Source organism: Oryctolagus cuniculus, chromosome 7, assembly GCF_964237555.1.
Source record: "Oryctolagus cuniculus chromosome 7, mOryCun1.1, whole genome shotgun sequence".
Taxonomy (NCBI): domain Eukaryota; kingdom Metazoa; phylum Chordata; class Mammalia; order Lagomorpha; family Leporidae; genus Oryctolagus; species Oryctolagus cuniculus.
The window spans coordinates 99,368,599-99,392,620 of NC_091438.1; the positions used below are offsets into that span (position 1 = coordinate 99,368,599).

The 24,022-nt window shown below is 38.7% G+C and overlaps 1 pseudogene; it reads left to right on the top strand.

The window, feature by feature from the left end:
- Positions 1 to 320: 320 nt before the first annotated feature.
- On the top strand, positions 321 to 861 carry LOC100347415 (proteasome subunit beta type-1 pseudogene; annotated as a pseudogene).
- The last annotated feature ends 23,161 nt before the right edge of the window (positions 862 to 24,022 follow it).

Sequence of the window (24,022 nt, forward strand, 5' to 3'; positions counted from 1 at the left end):
TGGCTGTTCTTCCAACTCACATCTTCCTGTGACTGTGACTGGCTAAATTCTCTACTTTTAAGAACACATGGGCTGGCGCCGTGGCTCACTGGGCTAAACCTCTGCCTGCGGCGCCGGCACCCTGGGTTCTAGTCCTGACTGGGGTGCCGGCTCTGTCCCGGTTGCTCCACTTCCAGTCGAGCTCTCTGCTGTGGCCCGGGAAGGCAGTGGAGGATGGCCCTGCACCCGCATGGGAGAACAGGAGGAAAAAGTACCTGGCTCCTGGCTTCCGATCAGTGCAGCGCCCCGGCCATAGTGGCCATTTGGGGGGTGAACCATGGAGACTGTCTTACCTTGACAAAGATTACTGAAGCATGACTAAAGATGTATAAGCATTCCAATAATAAGGCCATGACTACAGGGGTAATTGCTGCAATGCTGTCTACAATCCTGTACTCCAGGCGCTTCTTTCCATACTTGTTTACAAAATCATCGGTGGACTTGATGAAGAAGGGAAGGGAACCGTACAGCTTTGACGCAGTGGGATCATACCAGCGAGACTCCTTCAAGGCTGGAGGATCTGCCAGTGCCATGCTGCAACCCATGCTGGACAACCAGGTTGGCTTTAAGAACATGCAGAACGTTGAGCACATCCCACTGACCTTGGACAGAGCCACGCGACTGGTGAAAGATGTCTTCATTTCTGCAGCCCAGAGGGACGTGTATAAAGGGGACGCACTCCGGATCTGCATTGTAACCAAAGAAGGCATCAGGGAGGAGACTGTCCCCCTGCGGAAGGACTGATAGAGGTGTTGTTAGTGGAACCCTGGTTAGTTCTGATCTGGGACTTTTGGATGAGTTTTGTTAAAAGGAGTGAAGTATACTCAATTGTGTTGTAACGTGTTTTCTCTAAACAAAACAGATCTAGGAAGCAGAATTTCTTCTCTTCCTTTTCCTCATTCTCACATTTTTCCTTCAGATGTATTTTTGTATAAACGAGTCATGTCAGTTTTTTCTTAGACTTATTAGCAAGAAATTTAATTATAGTTGACCTTTTTGGCCAGTTTATCTTGTGAAGAAGGCACTTCGTGCATGAACTTGCCTGAAAAGACGGAGCAGGGACGGTGTTTATCAGAGTTTTATTAAGACTTGGATGAATGTAAATGGACTATCTTAAAAATCTTCATTCCTGGGACTATTAAGCAAACAATGTAGACTGGCTGTTTCACAGAACAATCTTTAACCAGATTAAAAGGAAATTGTAAAGTAAAAAAAAAAAAAGGAAGACCTTTCTGTGTCTCTCTCTCTCACTGTCCAACTCTGCCTGTCCAAAAAAAAAAAAAACACCACATGTGGTATATTTGACACATTTAGATTATCCAACATAATTTCTCCAACTCATTGCCTTTAAATCAATCACATTACAAAATCTCATCTTCAATGTAAGGTAATATTTCCATAATTACTTTTCATTTCTCTGTATTTATATTTAATATTTGTACCGTTTAGGCATGATTTACTTGGCATTTGCTTTTTTTTTTTTGCAACTTGACAATTGTTTCCTTTAATCAAAATGTCTGGAACACTTTCTATTACCATGACTATTTTTATAAGCTAAGTTTAAATTTACTATGTGGTTCTTTTGGTTTGTTTGTTTGTTTTTTCCCTGTCTCAGATTTATTTGTTTTATATATATATATATATATATATATACATATACATATATATTTTTGACAGGCAGAGTGGACAGTGAGAAAGAGAGACTGAGAGAAAGGTCTTCTTTTGCCATTGGTTCACCCTCCAATGGCCACCGCGGCGCTCTGCGGCCGGCGCACCATGCTGATCCAATGGCAGGAGCCAGGTGCTTCTCCTGGTCTCCCATGGGGTGCAGGGCCCAAGCACTTGGGCCATCCTCCACTGCACTCCCTGGCCACAGCAGAGAGCTGGCCTGGAAGAGGGGCAACCGGGACAGAATCCGACGCCCCGACTGGGACTAGAACACGGTGTGCCAGCACCCCAAGGCGAAGGATTAGCCTAGTGAGCGGCGGTGCTGGCCTCAGATTTATTTGTAGAAACAACACAGGAAGACACCAGCCTCATGCAGACAATAACCTTTTGTCAAGTTTTTTTTTTTTTTCCATTTATTGTTTCTATTCTTTATTCCCTGTTTCCTCATTTTCTTCTTTCTTTGGAATTGAATATTTTCTAATTTCATTTCATTTTATTGCATATTAGCTAAAGTAAATTCTGTAATTTTAATGCTGTTCAACATTTTTAGTAACTTGTCACACGCATCCTACCTTCAAGAGGTATTAGACTACTTGACAAAAAGTGTAAGAATACTTAAATACTATTCTTTCTTTTACTAAAGCTAGCATTTGTAATACAGGCACTACATTTCTACATATGCTTTAAACTCAAAACGGCATTGTTCATATCTTTAGAATCACTGTTATAAAATATTATATGATAGTAACATGTATATTTACTCGTATAGGTGCACTGCTGTGGCTCTTCATCAATTTGTGTAGATTTCCATTTCCATTTGTCAATTTCCTTTAACATTTCTTGTAGTCTAGCACTACTAATCATAAATTCTCATAGCTTCTAGATGTTAAAAAATGCACTTATTTCATTTTCAGGTTTGTAAGATATTTTCCTCAACATAAAAATTATAAGTTCTTATTTTTTTATCTTTCAGTACATTAAAATTGTTATTCCAGTTTGTCACACTGCTTTTGCTTTCAGTGAAAAATGTATGGATATTGTAACTCCAACTCTTTTTTTTTATGTTTTTTTTTTTAACATTTATTTAATGAATATAAATTTCCAAAGTACGGCTTATGGATTACAATGGCTTCCCCCCCATAACATCTCTCCCACCCGCATCCCTCTCCTTTCCCACTCCCTCTCCCCTTCCATTCACATGAGGATTCATTTTCGATTCTCTTTATATACAGAAGATCAGTTTAGCATGCATTAAGTAAAGATTTCAACAGTTTGCTCCCACACAGAAACATAAAGTGAAAAATAATAGATGATTTTTTAAATGATGATGAAATCAGATCAGACCTATTGTCATGTTTAATCCCAGTGAGAGTCAAGTTGGGAATTGATAATTTCTTCTTTTTTTTTAAACAGAATATCAGTTTAGTATACATTAAGTAAAGATTTCAACAGTTTGCACCCCCATAGAAACACAAAGTGAAATATACTGTTTGAGTACTCATTATAGCATTAAGTCTCAATGTACAGCACATTAAGGACAGAGATCCTACATGAGGAGTAAGTGCACAGTGACTCCTGTTGTTGACTTTACCAATTGACACTCCTGTTTATGGCATCAGTAATCTCCCTATGCACCAGTCATGAGTTTCCAAGGCTATGGAAGCCTTTTGAGCTCACCGACTCTTATCTTGTTTAGACAAGGTCATATTCAAAGTGGAGGTTCTCTCCTCCCTTCAGAGAAAGGTACCTCCTTCTTTGAAGACCTGTTCTTTCCACTGGGATCTCACTCACAGGTAACTCCAACTCTTTTTGGAGTTAATTAATTTGGAGTACATTAATTCCAAATGTACAAAGAATCTTTTTCTGGGCACTTTTATATTTTTTTAAGATTTTATTTATTTATTTGAAAGGCAGAGTCAGAGAGGGCAAAGCACACAGGTAGAGAGAGAGAGAGAGAGAGAGAGAGAATGAGAGATATCATCCTCCTGTTAACTCACTCCAAAGGGACATACTGGCCAAAGCCAAGAGCCAGGAACTTCTTCCAAATCTCTCACATGGGTGGCAGGGGCCCAAGCACTTTGACCATGTTAAAGTGCTTTCCCAGGCAAATTAACAGGAGGTAGATCATAATTTGGAGCAGCCAGGACACTAACTATTGCCCATATGGGATGCTGATGTTGCATGTGGTGGTTTAATCTGCTAAGCTACCACACGGCCCTTTGAGTGTCTTACTTTATGCCTAATTTTGATTAATGTAATGTGCCTTCTTGTACTTCTTTTTGTTTTCTTTGTGCTCATCAATTTTGGAATTATGCTCACAATATAAAATTAAAAGTTTCCAAAATCAGTTTACTTTTATCTAAAAATTTATTTTATATTAATTTTATTTGAAAGAGAGAATGAAAAAGACCTTTCATCCTCTGGTTTACTCCTCAAATACCTACAACATCCAGGGATGGGCCATGCCAAAACCAGAATCACAGAATTCAATCTTTCTCCCATGTGAGTGGTGGGGACTCAAGTAAGTGAGCCAACATCTGCTGTCCCCAAGAGAGTACATCAGAAGGAACCTGCAAACAGAAGCAGAGGTAGAACTCAAGCCCCTACATTCCAATATGGGATGTGAACACTCCAAGTGGCGTGTTAACCAGTGTGCCAATGAATCCCCTGTGTTAATTTCGTATTGTTGCTATTCACGTATTTTCAGTTTACTCCTGTGCTTTCTGTAATGTCTGCTGTGCCATCTTATCACAGACATTACAATTTGTATCTTTTTGCATCCTTTATTGTATATTTCAATCTCTACCTGATGTTTGAATATAAATAATTGAATTATATTGACTTTTCTAACAACTTTGTCTTCTGATTCTGACATCCATGTCAGCTCTAGGTCAATATTAAATGTTTGATTTTTCGTCTCATTTTGTCTTGTACTTTTTGCCTCTTTGCATTCCTAGTGCCTTTGATGAGATACCAGACACTGTGAATTTAATATTTTTCTATGCACAATTTTTTATTTCTATAGATATTTTTATCTTTGTTCTGAGATGTATTTGAGTTACTCAGAAACAATGTGATCTTTTTGAATATTGATTTTAAACTTTGTTAGCTAGAGAGAGAATCACATTAAAACAGATATTACTCCCAATTACTGAGAAAAGACTCTTCTGGATTAGTTACCCGGTGTTCTGTGAATTACAGACATAAATCAAAGATATTGCAGGGCAAATTCCAGACTGCCACAAGAAAGCAAGTATCACAATGAAGCAAATCACAAGATTGCTTTTATTTTCTCAGTATGTATATTAAAGTTTTGCTTTTAAAAAATATTTATTTATTTGAAAGGCAGAGTTACAGAGAGGCAGAGGCAGAGGCAGAGGCAGAGGCAGAGAAAGAGAAGTTTTCCATGAACTGGTTCACTCCCCAGATGGCCACAACGGCCGGAGTTGGGCTGATCTGAAGCCAGGAGCTTCTTCCAGGTCTCCCATGTGGGTGCAGGGGCCCATGCATTTGGGCCATCCACTCCTGCTTTCCCAGGCCATAGAGGAGAGCTGGATCAGAATAGAGCAGCTGGGACTCGAAATGGCACCCTTATGGGGTGCCAGCACTGCCAGGCAACAGCTTTACCCACTACACCAGGGCACCAGCAAAAGTTACTCTTACACTATATTTTAGTAAGTATACAATAGCATTACCTCCAAAAACAATGCACATACCTTAGAAAAACACTTCGTTGCTGAAAAATGCTCATTAATATCCCAGTCTCAGTGAGTTACAGTCTTTTTGCTAATGGATGTTCTCTTCTTGATGTTGGTGACCACTGAATGATTGGAATGGGTGGTTGCTGAAGGCTGAGGTGATTATCACAATTTCTTTAAATAAAACACAATGAAGGGGCCAGCGGTGTGGCATAGCGGATAAAGCCACTGCCTGGCTGCCCCACTTCCAATCCAGCTCTGCTATGGCCTGGGAAAACAGGAGAAGATGGCCCAACTCCTTGGGCCCTTGCACTGCATGGGAGACCATGAAGAAGCTCCTGGCTCCTGGTTCCTGGTGTTGTGTCTGGTATGAGACCCTCCCCAAAACAACTCACAAAAGGCTGACTGGATGCAACAGCAAGAGGTTTTATTTCCAGCTGGCTGGGGCTCCCACCAGCACATACGACGTAGCTTAGTGCTGAGGCAAGAAGCCCTGTCCCGCCCCCTCCCAGAATTTTTATGCACTCGAGTAAGAAGTACATAGGTCCCTGCACAGGTAGGTGAGTTCGTTATTCCTTATATGGCAATTACCTAAATTTATGCATTTTATTGGTGTATTTGAGCAACTTAGGGGCTAGGTGTCACACAGGAAGGCAGAAGAATCTAAATTCCAGGAGTAGTTTCACTCCGTACCCTTGGGCCTGTCTTTTCTGGCTTAAAATAAGGCCTGTCATGGAGGAACGGCGGTTCTCGAAACAGGTCCTAAAAACTCCTAAAACCAAAATTTAGCTTGACTTTAATATGTTGCCCCATATTTCATATCACTATATCTTAATATACTATACATTATTGTCTTAATTCCGAATGTACTTAATCTAAACTAATTTAGGGTCTGAATCAATTACTTATAACTGAACTCCACACTGACTTCTGGCTTCTGGCTTCAGATGGGTGCAGCTCCAACCAGTGCAGCCACTTAAGGAGTGGAACAGCAAATGGATGACTCTCTTTCTCTGCCTCTCCTTCTCTCTCTGTGTAACTCTTCCAAATAAATAAATCTTTAAAAAAAAAAAAAGAAAAGAAAAGAAAACACAATGAAGACTGTTAGGCCACCACAAAACACACCAAACACTAGAGTAAGGGAAAGGGTTTATTAGGGAAAACCCAGCACACCTGAGGGAAGGGGGGAAGAGGAAACAATGAGAGAGAAGGAGAGTGTAACAGAGAGAAGGAGAGAGAGAGAGAGAGAGAGAGAGAGAGGAGAGGAGCTAGTGAGGAGAGAAGAGAGAGCGAGATAAAGAGCCAAGTGTTCAGATCAGGTCCTTTTAAAACTTTGCCGGAGAATGGGCAGGGAAGCAGGAGCAGCAAATCCCATTAGGGTGGGGGTGGAGCTTGACACCTGGCAACCGGGGCTAGAGCCTAGGATGGTGTCAGGGTGTAGATAGCACCATAGATAAAACTGCGCCATTTTCCTAACAAAGACTACTTAATCATTGCCTTTTCACGACTGATTTCTCTGTAACATGTGATTTTATTTCATAATATTTTGCATATAGAACTCCTTTCAAAATAGAGTCAGCCCTCTCAAATCCTGCCACTGCCTTATCAAGTGTGTTTAAGTAACATTCTAATCTTTTGTTTTCATGTCAACAATATTCACAGCATTTTCATCAGTAGGAAATTCCATATCAGAAACTACATTATGGATCCTGATGACACAGCTGGTTCAGACACAGCCTGAAATGCCAGCATTGCACTGGAGCACCAGTTCAAGTCCTAGCTGCTCCATTTCAGGTCTAGCTTCCTGATAATTTGAATGCGAAAGCCACAGAAGATGGCCCAAGTCTTCGGCCATGCTATCCATGTGGTGACCCACATGGAGTTCTAGGCTCCTGGCATCACCTGGCTCAACCCTGACCATGGCAGTAATTTGGGCACTGAACCAGCAGATGAGTGATCTGTTTCTCTCTCCCATTTTCCTTCTCTCTGTAAATCTGTTTTTCAAATAAATAAATAAATCATTAAAAAAGAGAGGAACTATTCTCTGTGTATCCTTAAAAAGTGACTCTGTATCTGTTAAAGTGTTGTCATTAGACAACCTTCAAGTTACACTTCTAATTCTAGTTCTCATGACAAAATTTTTTCTATACCTGCAATTACTTCCTCTTTTGAAGCCTTTAGCCCCTCAAATTCAACCATGTGGGTCAGAATTAACTTCTTCCACACTCTCATAATCTTCTCCCACAAATCACAAATGTTCTAAATAGTATCTAGAACATTAAATCCTTTCTAGAAGCTCTCAATTTACTTTGCTCAGATTCATCAGAGGAAAAACACCATCAATGGAAACTAACCTTAAGAATTTATTTCTTAAATAAGGCCTGAAAGTCAAAATTGCTACTCAATCCATGGCCTGAAGAATCAAGGCTGCTTATCAGGCATGAAAATGGTTTTAATCTCATTGTGCAGCTCCACCAGAGCTCTTGGATAATCATGTATACCGTCAAGGAGCAATAACATTTTGAAAGAAATCTTTTTCTGTACAACAGTCTCAATAGTAGACTTAAAATATTTAGTCCATCATGTTGAAGCAGGTGTGTTATGATCTAAGATTTCTTGTTCCATTTAAGGAGAACAAGTGTAGTAGATTCAATTCTTAAAAGTCCTAAGATTTGGAATTGGAATTGGAATTGGAATCCCCTGGTATGTTTCTAACTCTACCGTTTGAGATAAGTCAGCTTGAGCATGTCCCGAATTGCACATCTCTTCCAATCCCAACAAGGTGGCATGTACCAATGCCGTCTCACTAGTCCCAGTGATCAATTTCTGTTCACAATTGATCATAATGATAGGACTAAGAACCAAAGGGATCACATAAACAAGAATAGTGTCTGCAAATACTAGCTGATAGAATCAAAAAGGGAGAGAATGATCCAACATGGGAAGTGAGATACACAGCAGACCCATAGAATGGCAGATGTCCTAAATAGCACTCTGGCCTCAGAATCAGCCCTTAAGGATGCGGATCTGGGTGAAAAGCCCATGAGAGTATTTCAGGCATGGAAAGGCAAGACACTCTGGCAAAAAAAAAAAAAAAAACACAACCCTAAATGAAAGATCTCTGTGAGTGAGATCCCAGTGGAAAGAACGGGTCATCAAAGCAGGAGGTACCTTTCTCTGAAGGAAGGAGATAACTTCCACTTTGACTATGACCCTGTCTAAATAGGATCAGAGTCAGTGAACTCAAAAGGCTTCCATAGCCTTGGCAACTCATGACAAGAGCCTAGGGTGATTACTGATGCCATAAACAAGAGTGTCAATTTGTTAAGTCAACAACAGGAGTCACTGTGCACTTACTCCTCATGTAGGATCTCTGTCCTTAGTGTGCTGTACATTGAGATTTAATGCTATAACTAGTACTCAAACAGTATTTTTCACTTGATGTTTCTGTGTGGGAGCAAACTGTTGAAATCTTTACTTAATGTATGCTAAACTGATTTTCTGTATATAAAGAGAATTGAAAATGAATCTTGATGTGAATGGAAGGGGGGAGGGAGAGGGAAAGGAGAGGGTTGAAGGTGGGAGGGAAGTTATGGGGGGGAAGCCATTGTAATCCATAATCTGTACTTTGGAAATTTATATTCATTAAATAAAAGTAAAAAAAAAAAATAATGTGGATCAACCGAAAAAAAAAAAAGCAACAAACATCAACAAGACACAAATAAAAATTGTATTCTCAAAAAAAAAAAAAAAAAAAAAAAAAGAATTGAAGCCTGTGGAAGCAATGGAACATTTTGAGTCTGAGAATGGCCAGACTGACAGATGACCATTCCAGCTGTGGACAGCTCTAACACATCTGATTTGTTTTGTGTTCACCAGCAGATCATTTCTTCCATGGCTCAGGAGGACACCCTTCCATCCCATCTGCTCGTCATACCCTGTAATTGTGCTCTCAGTCCATGCTTTCCCTACTTCCCCTCCAGGTCTAGTGAGATGGCAGGGTTAAAGTTATGACTATGACATAAAAACATAAATAACTTAAAAAAAAACAAGTGCCAATGTACCTAAAAGTAGTATATTCTAATAGAGTTTTAATTACATTCTCAGAATTTCCTTGAGCCCCAAAGCATGTTGAGTCTATTACAACCATTACACGCATGTATATATACTCACAGAACAATTTATTCAGTCAGTGAGAAATATTTAATAGTGTTTAGTGCTGTTGTGTACTTGGGAAACTGAATGAGGATTGTATCACTTGTAATTCTACGGAATTCAGATGAGAGACAAAGTTGTCTACAGATAGAGAAAAAAGTCAAATAAAGTAGAAATTATTCTAGGGAAATTTTGGCAACTGGGAAGGGGGAAAAAGACATTTTAGGGTCTGGATTGATGTAAGGTAATACTCAGGTTCATGAAAGCCTGTATTATTTTGCAAGCCTGGTGCATATTGCGTGAATGTTGGAGCTATAGTTGCAGGTATTTGTATAAACAGGATCAAGCCATAAAACTGGATAATTTGCTAAAAGTGGATTCTAAAGGAAGTTTCATAAGATACTACAGATATTACTGTTATTGTCAGTACCAGAAAAGTTAGAATTTTGAAATTTGGAAGGATTTAGAACCAGATATGCTTTAGGAGGATAACCTGGGCAACTTGGGTATGAGACAGGAAGTCTGGGGGAGTAGGTTGAATGTCATTGTAATTACATTGAGGACAGTGGTTGTCTATGTAAAATTACAAATGCAGTAAAGGAAGGAACTGGAATTATGACATTTTAAAGCAATAATATGTTTTCCTAACCATAATTATACATATTGGTGGCGTACAGTGTAACATTTCTTTTTCTTCTTTATGCACCTATAATCAGTTTTAAATATAATACTTAACAACTTCAGCATTTTTCCACATTTATTTCTTATGTAGAGATTGTATACATACACATATATACTATTTTTTTAAAACATGGACATAAATATTACATGTGTGGGATTTATAACAATGATCATAAATCAAGGAAAGAAGGATATATTGTCATGTAGGTTACATAATTCAATAAAGACCAAATAATATAACATCTACATAATATGAGAGAAAAAAATATATATAACATCACTTCTACATGTGAGAGAAAACATATTACTAGTCTTTCTGTATCTGTCTTATTTCTCCTAGCATAGCAATCTCCAGTTCTATGCATTTTGTTGCTAATGTTAGTATTTCATTATTTTTATCAATGAATAATATACTATGGTGAATATATACCATATTTTCTTTATCCAGTCATTAGCTGAAGGATACCAATATTGATTCCATATATTTGTTACTGTGTATTATATATACTGTTATAAACATGTGAGTTCAGGCATCTTTTTTGTATGCTAACTTCTTTTCCTTTGAATATATTCTCAGAAGTGGGATAGCTGGGCTAATAGTATAGATCCATTTTATTTTCTAAGAATCTCCATATTATTTTCTGTAACATTTGTACTAATGTACATTTCCACTAACAATGTAGTAGGATACCTGTTTTTTTCATAACCTTTCTAGCATTTGTTATTTCTTTTAAATTTTTGGATAATAGTCATTCAAACCGGAGTGAGACAATATCTTTTTATATGCATTTCCCTGATGGCTAGTGACCCTGAGCATTTTTATTTGTTGGTCATTTGAATTTATTCTTTTGAAAAATTCCTGTTAACATTCTTCCCTTTGTTTTTTTCTTTTTCATTTATATAAAGGTAACAAATTTCATGTATTTCATATATTTACTTTTTTTTAAGGAATAGAAGGAAACATTTATAAATCATACATCTGATCAGGAATACATAAGGAACTCAAGAGCAAGAAAACAAATAAACTTTAGGAACAGAGAAAGGACCTTAATAGACATTTCTCAAAAGAAGACATACAAATATCCAATTGGCATATTAAAAAAAAAAGAAAGAATGCTCAACTTTGCTAATCAAATCCATAATACAAATCAAAAGCAATTCAAAATCACAATGAAATAGCATGCCACACTAACTCACAAATGCGCTTTTTTTTTTTTCTTTTTTTGACAGGCAGAGTGGACAGTGAGAGAGAGAGACAGAGAGAAATAATGTCTTCCTTTGCCGTTGGTTCACCCTCCAATGGCCGCCGCGGCCGGCGCATGGCGGCTGCGGCGCCGCGCTGATCGGATGGCTGGAGCCAGGTACTTATCCTGGTCTCCCATGGGGTGCAGGGCCCAAGCACTTGGGCCATCCTCCACTGCACTCCCTGGCCACAGCAGAGAGCTGGCCTGGAAGAGGGGCAGCCTGGACAGAATCCGATGCCCAGACCGGGACTAGAACCCGGTGTGCCGGCGCCACAAGGCGGAGGATTAGCCTAGTGAGCCGCGGCGCCGGCACAAATGCTTTCTTATGATCTGAAAATAATCTTTTTTTTTTTTAGGTTAGTATAATCTTTTTCTTTTAACTTTTATTTAATGAATATAAATTTCCAAAGTACAGCTTATGAATTACAATGGCTTCCCCCCCCATAACTTCCTTCTCACCCGCAACCCTCCCCTTTCCCGTTCCCTCTCCCCTTCCATTCACATCAAGATTCATTTTCAATTCTCTTTATATACAGAAGATCAGTTTAGCATATTCAAGCTGAATGAAAGACTCTACATTTCATTTAGAGAACATAGATAGTAATTCTAATTAATCATATGTCAGAGTTCTCTGCTAGATCTTCTCCCAGGTTTCTTTCCAAAAATTGCTTTGCCACAATAGTTTATGTATTTTCAACTAATAATTGACTATGAAGAAAACCCTGCTTCCAATCCTTTGATTCATTCTTTCATTTATTCACTCCAATATCTAATGAGATTTCACAGTGGGCAAATCACTTTTCACACTCAATGGGAGCATTTTAGTGTTATAAAGAAAAACTACTTTCTAAATATCAATACAACAAGGATTTAAAATATATCAGAATTACTCAAAGAAGTTTATTGAAATATGTTTAGGAATCTTTAGTAAGAAAGAGAGGTTTCCAATCATGATGGACAAATTTTAGAATAATAGTGACATTATTCATAACAGCGTTTCAAAAAAATAACTGCAGTTCCCTAAGTGAAGCTAGAGCAATGATACCCCAAACAATATCAGACAAAGCAGAGATTGGAAGACTGTCGCCAGAACACCATTGAAGAACATACTATGCTTGAAAGAAGTGTGTGTCAGTTTACAAAATGTAAAATTGACTTAATTTAACTGGTTTATTACTTTAAAATCTAAAATGTACTTAATTATTTTATTATTTTCATCTTCATTTTTATTTAGTTTTATTGTTATTATTTATATTAATCTTCACTAAGAACACATTTGATAACATACAAATGTTTAAAAGTAAAGATTTCAACAGTTGCACCCACATGGAAACAGAAAGTTAAAAATACTGTTTGAACACTAGTTATAGCGTTAAATCACAATGTACAGCACATTAAGGACAGAGATCCTCCATGAGGTGTAAGTGCACAGTGACTCCTGTTGTTGACTTAGCAAATTGACACTCTTGTTTATGGCATCAGTAATCATCCTAGGCTCTTGTCATGAGTTGCCAAGGCTATGGAAGCCTTTTGAGTTCACTGACTCTGATCATATTTAGACAAGGTCATAGTCAAAGTGGAAGCTATCTCCTTCCTTCAGAGAAAGGTACCTCCTGCTTTGATGACCTGTTCTTTCCACTGGGATCTCACTTGCAGAGATCTTTCATTTAGGTCATTTTTTTTTTTTTTTTTTTTTTTTTTTTTTTTTTGCCAGAGTGTCTTGCCTTTCCATGCCTGTAAAACTCTCATGGGCTTTTCAGCCAGATACAACACCTTGAGGGCTGATTCTGAGGCCAGAGTTCTGTTTAGGACATCTGCCATTCTATGGGTCTGCTGTGTATCTCGCTTCCCATGATGGATTGTTCTCTCCCTTTTTGATTCTATCAGTTAGTATTTGCAGACACTAGTCTTGTTTATGTGATCCCTTTGGCTCTTAGTCCTATCATTATGATCAATTGTGAACAGAAATTGATCACTGGGACTAGTGAGATGGCATTGGTACATGCCACTTTGATGGGATTGAATTGGAATCCCCTGGTATGTTTCTAACTCTACCATTTGGGGCAAGTCAGCTTGAGCGTGTCCCAAATTGCACATCTCTTCCCTCTCTTATTCCCACTCTTATATTTAACAGCGATCACTTTTCAGTTAAGTTTCAACACTTAAGAATAACTGTGTGTTGATTACAGTATTCCACCACAAGGATTAAGTAGAACAAACAAAATACTAAGAGGGATAATGTATTAAGTTGTTCATCAACAGTCAGGGCAAGGGCTGATAAAGTCACCGTTTCTCATAGTGTTCATTTCACTTTAACAGGTTAACTTTTTTTTTACTCAGTTAGTTGTCACCGATCAGGGAGACCATATGATACTTGTCCTGTTTGGACTGGCTTATTTCACTCAGCATAATGTTTTCCAGATTCCTAAAAGGGATAACTTTTCAGTTAAAATTTAAACACCTAGTTATAATTGTGTGTTAATTACAGAATTCAACCAATAGTACTAGAACAAAAAAATACTAAAAGGGATAAAGTATTACATTGTACATCAACAGTCAAGACAAGAGCTGATCAAGTCACTGTTTCTCATAGTGTCCATTTCACTTCAATAGGTTTCCCCTTTAGTGCTCAGTTGGTTGTCGCCAATCAGGGAGAACATATGATATTTGTCCCTTTGGGACTGGCTTAATTCACTCAGCATGATGTTTTCCAGATTCCTCCATCTTGTTGCAAATGACTGGGTTTCGTTGTTTTTGACTGCTGTATAGTATTCTATAGAGTACATGTCCCATAATTTCTTTATCTAGTCTACTGTTGATGGGCATTTGGGTTGGTTCCAGGTCTTAGCTATTGTGAATTGAGCTGCAATAAACGTTAATGTGCAGACAGCTTGTTTGTTTGCCATTTCATTTCCTTTGGGTAAATTCCAAGGAGTGGGATGGCTGGGTTGAATGGTAGGGTTATATTCAGGTTTCTGAGGAAACTCCAGACTGACTTCCATAGTGGCTTCACCAGTTTGCATTCCCACCAACAGTGGGTTAGTGTCCCTTTTTCCCCACATCCTCTGCAGCATCTATTGTTGGTAGATTTCTGAATGTGAGCCATTCTAACCAGGGTGAGGTGGAACCTCATTGTGGTTTTGATTTGCATTTCCCTGATTGCTAGTGATCTTGAACATTTTTTCATGTGTCTGTTGGCCCTTTGGATTTCCTCTTTTGAAAAAAGTCTATTGATGTCCTTGGCCCATCTCTTAAGTGGGTTGTTTGTTTTGATCTGGAGTTACTTGATTTCTTTGTAGATTCTGGTTATCAACCCTTTATCTGTTACATAGTTTGCAAATATTTTTTCCCATTCTTTCAGTTGCCTCTTCACTTTCCTGACTGTTTCTTTTGCTGTACTGAAACTTCTCAATTTGATGCAATCCCAAATGTTAATTTTGCTTTGACTGCCTGTGCTTCCAGGGTTTTTTCCAAGAAGTCTTTTCCTGTGCCTTTGTCTTGCAGGGTTTTTCTTATGCTCTCTAATAATTTGATGGTGTCACATCATAGATTTAAGTCTTTAATCCATGTTGAGTGAATTTTTGTGTAAGGTGAAAGGTAGGGGTCTTGCTTCATGATTCTGCACGTGGAAATCCAGTTTTCCCAGCACTATTTATTGAATAGACTGTCCTTACCCCAAGGATTGGTTTTGGATCCTTGATCAAATATAAGTTGGCTGTAGATGTTTGGATTGATTTCTGGTGTTTCAATTCTGTTCCATTGGTCTATCCATCTGTTTCTGTACCAGTACCATGCTGTTTTGATAACAACTGCCCTGTAGTATGTCCTGCAATCTGGTATTGTGATGCCTCCGGCTTTTTGTTGTACAAGATTGCTTTAGTTATTCGAGGTCTCCTGTGCCTCCATATGAATTTCAGCATCATTTTTTCCAGATCTGAGAAGAAGGTCTTTGGTATCTTGATTGGTATTGCATTGAATGTATAAATTGCTTTTGGAAGAATGGACATTTTGATGATATTGATTCTTTCAATCCATGAGCATGGAAGATATTTCCATTTTTTGGTATCCTATTCTATTTCTTTCTTTAAGGTTTTGTAATTTTCATCGTAGAGATCTTTAATGTCATTTGTTAAGTTTATTCCAAGGTATTTGGTTGTTTTTGTAGCTATTGTGAACGGGATTGATCTTCGAAGTTCTTCCTCAGCCATGGCATTGCCTGTGTATACAAAGGCTATTGATTTTTGTGCATTGATTTTATATCCTGCTACTTTGCCAAACTCTTCTATGAGTTCCAATAGTCTCTTAGTAGAGTTCTTTGGGTCCCCTAAATACAGAATCATATCATCTGCAAAGAGAGATAGTTTGAGTTCTTCCTTCCCAATTTGTATCCCTTTAATTTCTTTTTCTTGCCTAATAGCTCTGGCTAAAACTTCCAGAACTATATTGAACAGCAGTGGTGAGAGTGGGCATCCCTGTCTGGTACCAGATCTCAGTGGAAATGCTTCCAGCTTTTCCATATTCAATAGGATGCTGGCCGTGGGTTTTTCATAAATTGCCTTTGATTGTATTGAGGAATGTTCCTTCCATACCCAGTTTTCTTAGAGTTTTCATCATGAAAGGGTGTTGTATTTTATCAAACGCTTTCTCGGCTTCTATTGAGATAATCATATGGTTTTTCTTCTGCAGTCTGTTAATGTGGTGTATCACATTGATTGTTTTGCGCACATTAAACCATCCCTGCATACCAGGGATAAATCCCACTTGGTCTGGTTGGATGATCTTTCTGATGTGTTGTTGCATTCTATTGGCCAGAATTTTATTGAGAATTTTTGCATCTATGTTCATCAAGGATATTGGTCTGTAATTCTCTTTCAATGCTGCATCTTTTTCCGGCTTAGGAATTAAGGTGATGTTGGTTTCATAGAGAGAATTTGGGAGGATTCCCTCTTTCTCGATTGCTCTGAATAGTTTGAGAAGAATTGGAGTTAGTTCTTCTTTCAATGTCTGGTAGAATTCAGCAGTGAATCCATCTGGTCCTGGGCTTTTCTTTGTTGGGAGGGCCTTTATTACTGTATCAATGTCTGTCTCAGTTATGGGTCTGTTTAGGTTTTCTATGTCTTCCTGGTTCAATTTAGGCAGGTTGCATGTGTCCAGGAATCTATCCATTTCTGATAGGTTTCCCTGTTTGCTGGCATACAAGTCCTTGTAGTAATTTCTGATGATTCTTTTTATTTCTGTAGTGTCTGTTGTTACATTTCCTTTTTTCTAAGGCATGCGGATCCGACTGAAAAGCCCATAAGAGTATTTCAGGCATGGAAAGCCAAGACACTCTGGCAAAAAAAAAAAAAAAAAAATGATATATTTACTTTAAAGAGTATAACAATACTTTCCACTGTATCTTCCCTGCCTCCCTCTTCTTTTCTTTTTTTTTCTTTTTAACATAATTCATTTTTAAAAATTTTATGAGGATCAAATTTCCCAAATTGCATTTGTACAGATTTAGCAACATAGTGATACTTCCCACCCTACCCTCCCTCCCTCCTGTGCTCCCAGCTTTCTGTCTCCTGCCTCTCTATTCCCTGCCTTAATTTTTACAATGATCTATTTTTAGTTTACTTTATACTCATAAGATTAACCCTATGCTAAGTAAAGAGTTGAACAAATAGTACGAAGAAAAAAACACCTTTCCTCAACAGTAGAGACAAGAGCTGTAAACAACCATCAAATCTCAAAATGTCCATTTCAGTCCTATATATTGCATTTTTGTACTCCATCAGTAACCACAGATTAAAGAAAATGTAAGGTATTTGTCTTTTGGGGATTGGCTTATTTCACTAAGTATAATGCTTCCCAGTTGCATCCATTTTGTTGCAAAAGACACAAAAAATAAATCTTACAACAATAACAACAACAAAAAACTGGGGAACCAGAAGACATGCCCACTAGTTGACTCTGAGCTCAGGAAAGTCTGGAAACAACTTGATCTTGAAACATTTCTACTTTTTTTTTTTTTGATGAATATGTATTTTTTTATTTTTTAATCTTTTTTTGCATTTTTTTAACTTTTATTTAATGAATATAAATTTCCAAAGTACAGCTTATGGATTACAATGGCTTCTCCCCCATAACGTCCCTCCCACCCGCAACCCTCCCCTTTCCCACTCCCTCTCCCCTTCCATTCACATGAGGATTCATTTTCGATTCTCTTTATATACAGAAGATCAGATTAGCATACATTAAGTAAAGATTTCAACAGTTTGCTCCCGCACAAACATAAAGTGAAAAATAATAGATGATTTTTTAAATGATGATGAAATCAGATCAGACCTATTGTCATGTTTAATCCCAGTGAGAGTCAAGTTGGGAATTGATAATTTCTTCTTCTTTTTTTTTTTTTTTTTTTTACAGAAGATCAGTTTAGTATACATTAAGTAAAGATTTCAACAGTTTGCACCCCCATAGAAACACAAAGTGAAATATACTGTTTGAGTACTCGTTATAGCATTAAATCTCAATGTACAGCACATTAAGAACAGAGATCCTCCATGAGGAGTAAGTGCACAGTGACTCCTGTTGTTGACTTTACCAATTGACACTCCTGTCCATGGCATCAGTAATCTCCCTATGCACCAGTCATGAGTTTCCAAGGCTATGGAAGCCCCTTGAGTTCTCCGACTCTTATCTTGTTTAGACAAGGTCATAGTCAAAGTGGAGGTTCTCTCCTCCCTTCAGAGAAAGGTACCTCCTTCTTTGAAGACCTGTTCTTTCCACTGGGATCTCACTCACAGAGATCTTTCATTTAGGTGTCTGTTTGGTTTTTTTTTTTTTTTTTTTTTTTGCCAGAGTGTCTTGGCTTTCCATACCTGAAATACTCTCATGGGCTTTTCAGCTAGATTGGAATGCCTTTAGGGCTGATTCTGAGGCCAGAGTGCTGTTTAGGACATCTGCCATTCTATGAGTCTGCTAAGTGTCTCGCTTCCCATGTTGGATCACTCTCCCCTTTATTTATTCTATCGGCTAGTATTAGCAGGTACTAGACTTGTTTATGTGCTCCCTTTGACTCTTAGTCCTTTCATTATGATCAGTCGTGAACTGAAATTGATCACTTGGACTAGTGAGATGGCATTGGTACATGCCACCTTGATGGGATTAAATTGGAGTCCCCTGGTATGTTTCTAACTCTCCCATTTGGGGCAAGTCAGCTTGAGCATGTCCCAAATTGTACATCTCTTCCCTCTCTTATCCCCACTCCTATGTTTAACAGGGATCACATTTCAGTTAAATTTCAACACTTAAGAATAACTGTGTATTAATTACAGAATTAAACCAGTCATATTAAGTAGAACAGACCAAAAAAAAACTACTAAGAGGGATAATGTATTAAGTTGTTTATTAACAGTCAGGGCTATGCTGATCAAGTCACCGTTTCTCATAGTGTCGAAACATTTCTACTTTTTTAAAACTATAGAATGACTGGTAGTGAGAATACTTCAATTGTGAAACCCCTGACCAGTGTACTGATTCAGTCTCAACTTTTGCTATTATTATATTCATGTTTTTATGTCTTTGTGGCCTCAATTTTGATAAATTATATGTGTCTAGAAAGCTAGCCATGTTTTAGAGATATTGCAATTTGCTCTTATATGCTTATTCATTATACGTCCTAGTGACTCTTCATTTCTTTGATATCACTTGTACTTTCTTTTTTTATCTCAGATTTTACTGATTGTAGTCTCCTCTCTCTCATTTGCTTTCAAGGTTATTATTGATAAGTAATGCTTGATTTGTCATTTTTCCTTAAAAATTTCTATTATTTGGTTTGAATATTCTTTGTTCTTTTACTAGTGGGTTTCCTACCCCCACATTTTCTGTTCCTCCACATCCTCCTTTCTCTGCTTCTGTATGTAGTATGTAGTATATCTTTAGGTTCCATTTGTAAGACTGACTTGGTGGTGATGAATTCTTTCAGTTTTTAATTTTCTTGGAGGCGCTTTATTTCACCTTCACTTATGAATGAGTTTCTCTGGGTAAAGTATTCTAGGTTGAAATTTTCTTTCACAACTTGGACTATATAGCTCCGTTCTCCTGTCCTGTGTGGTTTTTGTGAGAAATCTGTGGTCAGTATCATGGGAGTGCCTGTAAAACTGACCTGACACTTTTCTCTCACAAATTTTAGGAAACTCTGTGTTTTAGTTTTGAAAGTTTCACTATAATATTTTGAGTTTTATGAGCTTATTGTATTTGGATGTCCATATTTTTCTCAAAATTGGGGAAATTTTCTGTTGCTATTTAATTGAATATATTTTGTAACCATTCTTTTTTTATATTCCATCAGGAATTCCCAGGACTCATATTTTGGTTTGATTGACAGTATCCCAGAGTTCTTGCACAGTGTTTCCATCTTATTGATTTTCTCTTCCTCTTCCTCTGCTTCCTCCTCTTCCTCCTCCTCCTCGACCTCCTTCTTCTTTATTGAGAAGAGGAGTCGGGCTGAGCTATTTAAAAATACCTATCTTCTAAATCAGATATTCTTATTTCTTCCTGATCTGGTCTATTTTTTTAAGATTTAATTTATTTATTTGGGAGGCAGGATGACAGACAGAGTGAGTGACAGAGAAAGAGATCTATCTACTTATTTCCTCTACAAATGGCCACAATGACTGGGGCTGTGTCAAGTTCAAGCCAGGAACCAGGAACACCATCCAGGTATCTCACATAGGTGGCAGGGGTCCAAGCACTTGGGCCATCTTCTGCTGCCTTCCCAAGTACATTTATAAGGAGCTGGGTTGGCATTGGAGAAGCCAGGACTCAAACTCTGATATGGGATGCTAATGGCACAGGCAAATAGCCTAACCTGCTGTACCACAATGTCATTCCCATGACCTAGTCTATTGTTACAGCTTCCTATTGTGTTTTTATGTAAGTTATTGAGCTCTTCATTTTTAATATTTTTATTTGAATATTTTTAAATATCTCTATTGCTTTAATGAAGTTCTCATTAATTTTCTGATTCCCTAATTTCATCTAATTATCTGTTTTTTCATGTATCTCTTTGAATAAACTTAAAATCATTCTTTTGAATTCTTCCTCAGACATTTCATCAGGCTCCCTTTCTTCACAGTCTGATACTAGTGGATTATGGTGCTCCTTTTGGGACATTGTATTGTCTTGCTTATTCATATTTCTTGAATCTCTATATTGATTTTTGTGCATCTGGAGGATTAGTTGTTTCTATCATTTTTAGAAGATCATTAGAGGTTTATTTCTAGAGATGTATCACTGGTTATTGGTAGACTGCTTCGGCTTTAGTACCAGTTGCATTTGGTGTTATAGGTTCCCTATCCCTTTATTTACTACAGTTGGTTTGAGCCTTAGTAGGTTCTGTGCTGTTCCTGTGGCTCAGTATACTCTCTGGGATCCCTGTTATGCAGGTCCCTGGTTGTCTCTTGCAGGAGAGCCTGGGGTGAAGTACTTCTCATGTGTCAGGAGCATCCCTTGCTGGCCCTGTGACTATATCCGGAGTATAGATTCCCAGCCAATATCCAAGTTAGGAGCTAGAGTTGTGCAGTGCTTGGTGAAGAATGAAGATCACACAGATACTGTCTGAGAGGCTGTTAGTTCTTTGCGAATGACTTCAGCTTTGTGACAGCACAAGAAGCAGTCTTGGCCCACTGTCAGTGAGCTGCCCACTGTGCTTGGTCGTGTACAGAAACCTAACTATCAAGCAACAAGTGAGCAGCAGCACCAAAAATTCTTGCAGATTTGGTGAGAGGGGCTAGAGCCCTAAGCTCCACACTGGCCTAGAAAGAGCATAGAACCTCTGGGCCAGAGACCCCAGCAAGCAGGAGGAATGTGCTACATGAAGGGTGGCATGAGAAACCCAAGTCCCGGTGGGCAATGTGTTTCTGGATTAAATGTGGCACAGATGGCATAAGTCAAAGCTTTAAATGCATGTCTGCTTGGGGCCTGAGAACTCTGGCCACTGTTAGTGAGAGCAGCAGGAGTCTAGGGTGACAATTGTTGTAGGCAGGTACAGCCCCTCTGACTCTTGTAAGCATGGGAAGAGGGGTTGGAGCTGGCTGTCATGGAGTTTAGTTCACCAATCCTTCACTATGCCAGTGGGAACAGATTGATTTACTTTCACTGTGAGTGCATGTTCCCAGTGATATGGGGAAACAGCAGAAAGATCAGGTAGGAACAAATGAGTTGGAAGGTTTTCTCACAATACCTGTATAGCTCTGCACTGTAACTGTACCCCTTACCTGTCAATTCAATATGCTCACTTTACCATTATGCACCTGTGTCTCCTCTGGGACTAGAAAGGAGGAGAGGCCATGATGGCCACATGGAAGTTGAATTCTTAGTGGAGGTGCCATGAAGCTTTCAGAAACTCTGGTACACATTAAACCATGCCCAAACTCCAATGCATTTTGTATATTCAATTAGGGGACCACCCCCTGGCCCCTACAAGGAATTTCTGCACCTAAGCAGTGACTCTTTTTTGCTTCTTGCCCTTACTGTTTGTCTGTCTCTGGCCTTCTCCTATGGTCTTCACTTACAGGTAACTGTGGCCCATTCATGACTGGTATCTCTCCATGAGGTATGTTTAACACTTACATGTGAATGTACTCACTCTCTCATGTTAGTAAGTTTTACTTTCACTTGTACACTGTATTTATGTTTCTGGTTTGGATTCTTATCTCTGTCAAAGCAAGAACTTGCAATATAAGAATTGCAATACATATTCCCACAGCACTAGCAATCTTTACCAACCCAGAACTGTACATCATCCAGAGCACTGCACACTCCATATGCACACCCAGATCATAGTCAAAGATCCATTCCCAGTGCAAAGGGACCTATGAGCCCCTGTAGGTAGACTGGGGTGGTACACGGAACCCAGAGTGAGTTCCAGTGTGCAAGGTTTCAGCTGCAACTTGCTATGTTTTCAGTGGTCATAGGGGGGTGGCAGAGGGAGCAGGACGATCCTTAGCTCTGAGGGGAGATGCCCTCCACTTCCAAAGTCCAAGGGGCTTGTCTGTCCCATCTGCCCTGCTCCCACTCTCTTCTGAAGTACAGAGTGTGATGTGTGCCAGGATTCTCTTGGGCCCAGTAGAAATAGGCGGTGGGGTGAGGGACGGGGAATGAGCTGGTCTTGCTAGAATGCAAGAATGTTCTTGGGGCCTTATAAAGAAGGTAATGCACGACTCTGTGATTTTAAGCATGGCATCAGTTAAGGTGTTACCTCTGAAGACGGTGGCATACCACAGCAGCCATTTCTTCAAAGGTTGAGGTACGGAACAACACAAACTCACGTCTGAAGCAAAGAGGCTGTGAGTTTTACAGGATGCTCTCCTCACTGAAAATTCACATGGGAAATTCAGAGGGCGAGTGGTCATGGTTTTAGACACCACTAGTTTGATTCTGTTCCTTTCTCTGTGTTTCTGTGCCTGACCTTAGTATCTGACTGTATTCATACTGTTTTCCTATTGCATTCGCATGCTCTTCCTTGGTCACTCACCTACAGAAGGAGCTTCTTTGGTTTTCCTCAGTTGAAAAGGAGATGAATGTTGTGCTTCTCTATATGGTCATCTTGGGTTTCTGGATTTTGTCTTTTTTTTTTTTTTTTTTTTTGACAGGCAGAGAGAGACAGAGAGAAAGGTCTTCCTTTGCCGTTGGTTCACCCTCCAATGGCCACCGCGGCGCTCTGCCACCGGCGCACCGCGCTGATCCAATGGCAGGAGCCAGGTACTTCTCCTGGTCTCCCATGGGGTGCAGGGGCCAAGCACTTGGGCCATCCTCCACTGCACTCCCTGGCCACAGCAGAGGGCTGGCCTGGAAGAGGGGCAACTGGGACAGAATTCGGCGCCCTGACTGGGACTAGAACCCCGGGGTGCCGGCGCCGCAAGGCGGAGGATTAGCCTAGTGAGCCGTGGCGCTGGCCTTGGCTTTTCTTAATCATCAAGTGCATGATATTTCTTGAAGGGAATTTTAAATACAAAGTAATACATGAAAAATTGGCCAATTGTCAGTGACCTTAAGATAACTGTAACTACCATTTTGTATATTTGTTTCTAATGTGTTTGTGCATGTATATATATATATATTCAAATATTTATATAGAGAGATACTGAAAGATACCTACACATACTTCTTATAAAGATATACAGAAATATAACCATGTGGATAAAATTACCCCTGGAATTTAGCTTCATGTTCTGTCATATTTGTTCATTTCTTATAAAACAAATTGCATAATTCCATAGCATTCAATATCACTTCAATGATTCATAATATATATAAACATTGTTTGAAATTGAGCTTATTCTTGATTTTTCGCCACTGTATAATTTTGAGGATCTTGATTTACATTGACAACTGCTCAACAGAATTATTAGCAATTTCATTTTTCATTATGTTTTTAATTGGTTTTTTAATTGGTAATTTGATACATCAAATTATTTTTTTACTATTGCCACTTCATTTCAACTTTTCAAAGTGTTTATTCACCACTTATAGATTGGAATGAATTGCATA